Source organism: Panulirus ornatus, chromosome 59 (genome assembly GCF_036320965.1).
Source record: "Panulirus ornatus isolate Po-2019 chromosome 59, ASM3632096v1, whole genome shotgun sequence".
NCBI lineage: Eukaryota > Metazoa > Arthropoda > Malacostraca > Decapoda > Palinuridae > Panulirus > Panulirus ornatus.
In genome coordinates this window covers 23,309,042-23,315,041 of record NC_092282.1, presented here as the reverse complement: position 1 = coordinate 23,315,041, position 6,000 = coordinate 23,309,042, and the positions used below count along the sequence as shown (strand labels likewise).

The following is a 6,000-nucleotide window of genomic DNA, read 5'->3' as shown; positions in this document are numbered from 1 at the left end:
TTTCAAATGTTTATCATAATAGGGTTCAAGAAACCTATGGCCTCTAGTCTCCATGGTCCTGGGGTGACAGTGAGATGGAGGGCTCAGACAGTAGTAGTAGTAGTAGTAGTAGCTGGCCCCTTCCACGACCTCTGTCCCTCTCTCTGATTGCCCTTCCCTTCCATCCTGTTCACTATAGTCACATCTCTTCCGTTGGCCATCATCTGTTCCGTAATCTCTCCTAACATCTTACTTCTCTATGAGACACAATTGTCTCATAATGTTCTCACTAGTTCCTTTTTTTTTCATATTCAGCTATAACTTCCACTCACGTCTGCACGTCTCAAGGACCTTAAGTCTCCAAACTCTGATGTTATGTGGCTCAAAGTCTGTCTTCCTACCTCCACACTTTTCCTCTGTCTCGCCTATTGCTCTCCTAATTCTACTGGTTTTTATATCCATCTTCGACTGTCTCAACTCCTACCATGAGACTGTGACATCCTCTCACCCACAAGACGAGATCCTCCACCTCAGGAGATTTCAACCTGCACCATAGGGAATGGTTGATTTCCTCCCATACTGATGGTGGAGGGTGTAAAGTCCTCACGTTTTCCATTCTCAGTGATTTAAAGCAAATTATCTCCATATACCTGACCGCTGTGACCATTCTCCTAATATTCTGGATTTGTTTTTCACCTCTAGTCCATCTCGCTGTAAAGACCGTCTCGCTTCCAATTGGTTCATCTGATCACACTCTTGTAAATGTATCCATTCTGACGGAATCTCCCCTTCCAGCAGCCCCTTCTAACCATGAATACTGGTACCTCAGCAAAGCTGACTGGAATAACTTGAGAATGTTCTCATCTGAATTTCCTTGGATAAATTACTGGCTCTTCTGTGGTGATGTTTCTGTCTCCGCCAGACGCATAGCAGAGGTTATTCTCGCGGGAATGGAGACGTTCATCTCCTCTTCCTCTAAGACGATCTCTTCATCCAATCCATTGTTCAACCGTTCCTGTTCTGACAGAGCTGAGTTGAAAGTTGTTCTTACGGGCTGACATCAAAACTTGACTCGCTTGCCCTATGCCGCAATATCGGTTCACTTTCTTTCTTCTATAGGTATTACTTTGGTTTTTGCTCCCGAGGATTGGCTGCTTGTGTGCCCGTCACCACTAGCTAGACCACGCAATACTTGGCGAGGTATACCAGTACACCAAGTGTTTGGGAGGTATACCAGTACACCAAGTGTTTGGGGGGTATACAGTACACCCAAGTGTTTGGGGGTATACCAGTACGCCAAAGTGTTTGGGGGGTATACCAGTTACACCCAAGTGTTTGGGAGGTATACCAGTACACCCAAGTGGTTTGGGGGGTATACCAGTACACCAAGTGTTTGGGGGGTATACCAGTTCACCCAAGTGTTTGGGGGGTATACCAGTTACACCCAAGTGTTTGGGGGTATACCAGTACACCAAGTGTTTGGGAGGTATACCAGTACACCCAGTGTTTGGGAGGTATACCAGTACACCAAGTGTTTGGGAGGTATACCAGTACACCAAGTGTTTGGGAGGTATACCAGTACACCAAGTGTTTGGGAGGTATACCAGTACACCAAGTGTTTGGGAGGTATACCAGTACACCAAGTGTTTGGGGGGTATACCAGTACACCAAGTGTTTGGGGGGTATACCAGTACAACCCAAGTGTTTGGGAGGTATACCAGTACACCAAGTGTTTGGGAGGTATACCAGTACACCCAAGTGTTTGGGGGTATACCAGTACACCAAGTGTTTGGGGGGTATACCAGTTACACCCAAGTGTTTGGGAGGTATACCAGTACACCCAAGTGTTTGGGGGTATACCAGTACACCAAGTGTTTGGGGGGTATACCAGTACACCAAGTGTTTGGGAGGTATACCAGTACACCAAGTGTTTGGGGGGTATACAGTACACCCAAGTGTTTGGGGGGTATACAGTACACCCAAGTGTTTGGGGGGTATACCAGTACGCCAAAGTGTTTGGGGGGTATACCAGTTACACCCAAGTGTTTGGGGGTATACCAGTACACCCAAGTGTTTGGGGGTATACCAGTACACCAAGTGTTTGGGAGGTATACCAGTACACCAAGTGTTTGGGGGGTATACCAGTACACCCAAGTGTTTGGGAGGTATACCAGTACACCCAAGTGGTTTGGGGGGTATACCAGTACACCCAAGTGTTTGGGGGTATACCAGTACGCCAAAGTGTTTGGGGGGTATACCAGTTCACCCAAGTGTTTGGGGGTATACCAGTACACCCAAGTGGTTTGGGGGGTATACCAGTACACCCAAGTGTTTGGGGGGTATACCAGTTACACCCAAGTGTTTGGGGGTATACCAGTACAACCCAAGTGTTTGGGGGGTATACCAGTTCACCCAAGTGTTTGGGAGGTATACCAGTACACCCAAGTGTTTGGGGGTATACCAGTACACCCAAGTGTTTGGGGGTATACCAGTACACCCAAGTGGTTTGGGGGGTATACAGTACACCCAAGTGTTTGGGGGGTATACAGTACACCCAAGTGTTTGGGAGGTATACCAGTACACCCAAGTGTTTGGGGGGTATACCAGTACACCCAAGTGTTTGGGGGGTATACCAGTTACACCCAAGTGTTTGGGGGGTATACAGTACACCCAAGTGTTTGGGGGTATACCAGTACACCCAAGTGTTTGGGGGTATACCAGTACACCAAGTGTTTGGGGGGTATACCAGTTACACCCAAGTGTTTGGGGGTATACCAGTACAACCCAAGTGTTTGGGGGTATACCAGTACACCCAAGTGTTTGGGGGGTATACCAGTACACCCAAGTGTTTGGGGGTATACCAGTACACCCAAGTGTTTGGGGGTATACCAGTACACCAAGTGTTTGGGAGGTATACCAGTACACCAAGTGTTTGGGGGGTATACCAGTTCACCCAAGTGTTTGGGAGGTATACCAGTACACCCAAGTGGTTTGGGGGGTATACCAGTTCACCCAAGTGTTTGGGGGTATACCAGTACACCCAAGTGGTTTGGGGGGTATACCAGTTACACCCAAGTGTTTGGGGGTATACCAGTACACCCAAGTGTTTGGGGGTATACCAGTACAACCCAAGTGTTTGGGAGGTATACCAGTACACCCAAGTGGTTTGGGGGGTATACCAGTACACCCAAGTGTTTGGGGGTATACCAGTACACCCAAGTGGTTTGGGGGGTATACCAGTTACACCCAAGTGTTTGGGGGTATACCAGTACACCCAAGTGGTTTGGGGGGTATACCAGTACACCAAGTGTTTGGGGGGTATACCAGTACACCCAAGTGTTTGGGAGGTATACCAGTACACCAAGTGTTTGGGGGGTATACCAGTACAACCCAAGTGTTTGGGGGTATACCAGTACACCAAGTGTTTGGGGGGTATACCAGTTCACCCAAGTGTTTGGGGGTATACCAGTACACCCAAGTGTTTGGGGGGTATACCAGTTACACCCAAGTGTTTGGGGGGTATACCAGTTACACCCAAGTGTTTGGGGGTATACCAGTACAACCCAAGTGTTTGGGGGGTATACCAGTTCACCCAAGTGTTTGGGGGTATACCAGTACACCCAAGTGTTTGGGGGTATACCAGTTCACCCAAGTGTTTGGGGGTATACCAGTACACCCAAGTGGTTTGGGGGGTATACCAGTTACACCCAAGTGTTTGGGGGTATACCAGTACAACCCAAGTGTTTGGGGGTATACCAGTACACCAAGTGTTTGGGGGGTATACCAGTACACCAAGTGTTTGGGAGGTATACCAGTACACCCAAGTGTTTGGGGGTATACCAGTACACCAAGTGTTTGGGAGGTATACCAGTACACCAAGTGTTTGGGAGGTATACCAGTACACCAAGTGTTTGGGAGGTATACCAGTACACCAAGTGTTTGGGAGGTATACCAGTACACCCAGTGTTTGGGGGGTATACCAGTACACCCAAGTGGTTTGGGGGGTATACCAGTACACCCAAGTGGTTTGGGGGGTATACCAGTACACCAAGTGTTTGGGAGGTATACCAGTACACCCAAGTGGTTTGGGGGGTATACCAGTACACCAAGTGTTTGGGGGGTATACCAGTACACCCAAGTGGTTTGGGGGGTATACCAGTACACCCAAGTGTTTGGGGGTATACCAGTACACCAAGTGTTTGGGAGGTATACCAGTACACCCAAGTGTTTGGGGGTATACCAGTACACCCAAGTGGTTTGGGGGGTATACCAGTACACCAAGTGTTTGGGGGGTATACCAGTACACCAAGTGTTTGGGAGGTATACCAGTACACCAAGTGTTTGGGGGGTATACCAGTACACCAAGTGTTTGGGGGGTATACCAGTACACCAAGTGTTTGGGGGGTATACCAGTACACCAAGTGTTTGGGGGGTATACAGTACACCCAAGTGTTTGGGAGGTATACCAGTACACCAAGTGTTTGGGGGGTATACCAGTACACCCAAGTGTTTGGGGGTATACCAGTACACCAAGTGTTTGGGGGGTATACAGTACACCCAAGTGGTTTGGGGGGTATACCAGTACACCAAGTGTTTGGGGGGTATACCAGTTACACCCAAGTGTTTGGGGGTATACCAGTACACCAAGTGTTTGGGGGGTATACCAGTTCACCCAAGTGTTTGGGGGGTATACCAGTTACACCCAAGTGTTTGGGGGGTATACCAGTACACCAAGTGTTTGGGGGGTATACCAGTACACCCAAGTGTTTGGGGGTATACCAGTACACCCAAGTGGTTTGGGGGGTATACAGTACACCCAAGTGTTTGGGGGTATACCAGTACACCAAGTGTTTGGGGGGTATACCAGTACACCCAAGTGGTTTGGGGGGTATACCAGTTCACCCAAGTGTTTGGGGGGTATACAGTACACCCAAGTGTTTGGGAGGTATACCAGTACACCCAAGTGGTTTGGGGGGTATACCAGTACACCCAAGTGGTTTGGGGGGTATACCAGTACACCAAGTGTTTGGGAGGTATACCAGTACACCCAAGTGGTTTGGGGGGTATACCAGTACACCCAAGTGGTTTGGGGGGTATACCAGTACACCAAGTGTTTGGGGGGTATACCAGTACACCAAGTGTTTGGGGGGTATACCAGTACAACCCAAGTGTTTGGGAGGTATACCAGTACACCAAGTGTTTGGGAGGTATACCAGTACACCAAGTGTTTGGGGGGTATACAGTACACCCAAGTGTTTGGGAGGTATACCAGTACACCAAGTGTTTGGGGGGTATACCAGTTACACCCAAGTGTTTGGGGGGTATACCAGTACACCAAGTGTTTGGGGGGTATACCAGTACAACCCAAGTGTTTGGGGGTATACCAGTACAACCCAAGTGTTTGGGGGTATACCAGTACAACCCAAGTGTTTGGGGGGTATACCAGTTACACCCAAGTGTTTGGGAGGTATACCAGTACACCCAAGTGTTTGGGGGTATACCAGTACAACCCAAGTGTTTGGGGGTATACCAGTACACCAAGTGTTTGGGGGGTATACCAGTACACCAAGTGTTTGGGAGGTATACCAGTACACCAAGTGTTTGGGAGGTATACCAGTACACCAAGTGTTTGGGAGGTATACCAGTACACCCAAGTGTTTGGGGGTATACCAGTACACCCAAGTGTTTGGGGGTATACCAGTACACCCAAGTGTTTGGGGGGTATACCAGTTACACCCAAGTGTTTGGGGGTATACCAGTACACCCAAGTGTTTGGGGGTATACCAGTACAACCCAAGTGTTTGGGGGGTATACAGTACACCCAAGTGTTTGGGAGGTATACCAGTACACCAAGTGTTTGGGGGGTATACCAGTACGCCAAAGTGTTTGGGGGGTATACCAGTACAACCCAAGTGTTTGGGGGGTATACCAGTTCACCCAAGTGTTTGGGGGTATACCAGTACAACCCAAGTGTTTGGGGGTATACCAGTACAACCCAAGTGTTTGGGGGTATACCAGTAC

The 6,000-nt window shown here is 48.7% G+C and overlaps 1 protein-coding gene across 5 annotated transcripts in view; it reads left to right on the top strand.

Annotated features, from left to right (window-relative positions):
• LOC139767257 (paired box protein Pax-6-like) overlaps positions 1–6,000 on the top strand; it is a 224,616-nt gene that overhangs the window by 72,029 nt on the left and 146,587 nt on the right. The gene's annotated exons all lie outside the window — the stretch shown is intronic.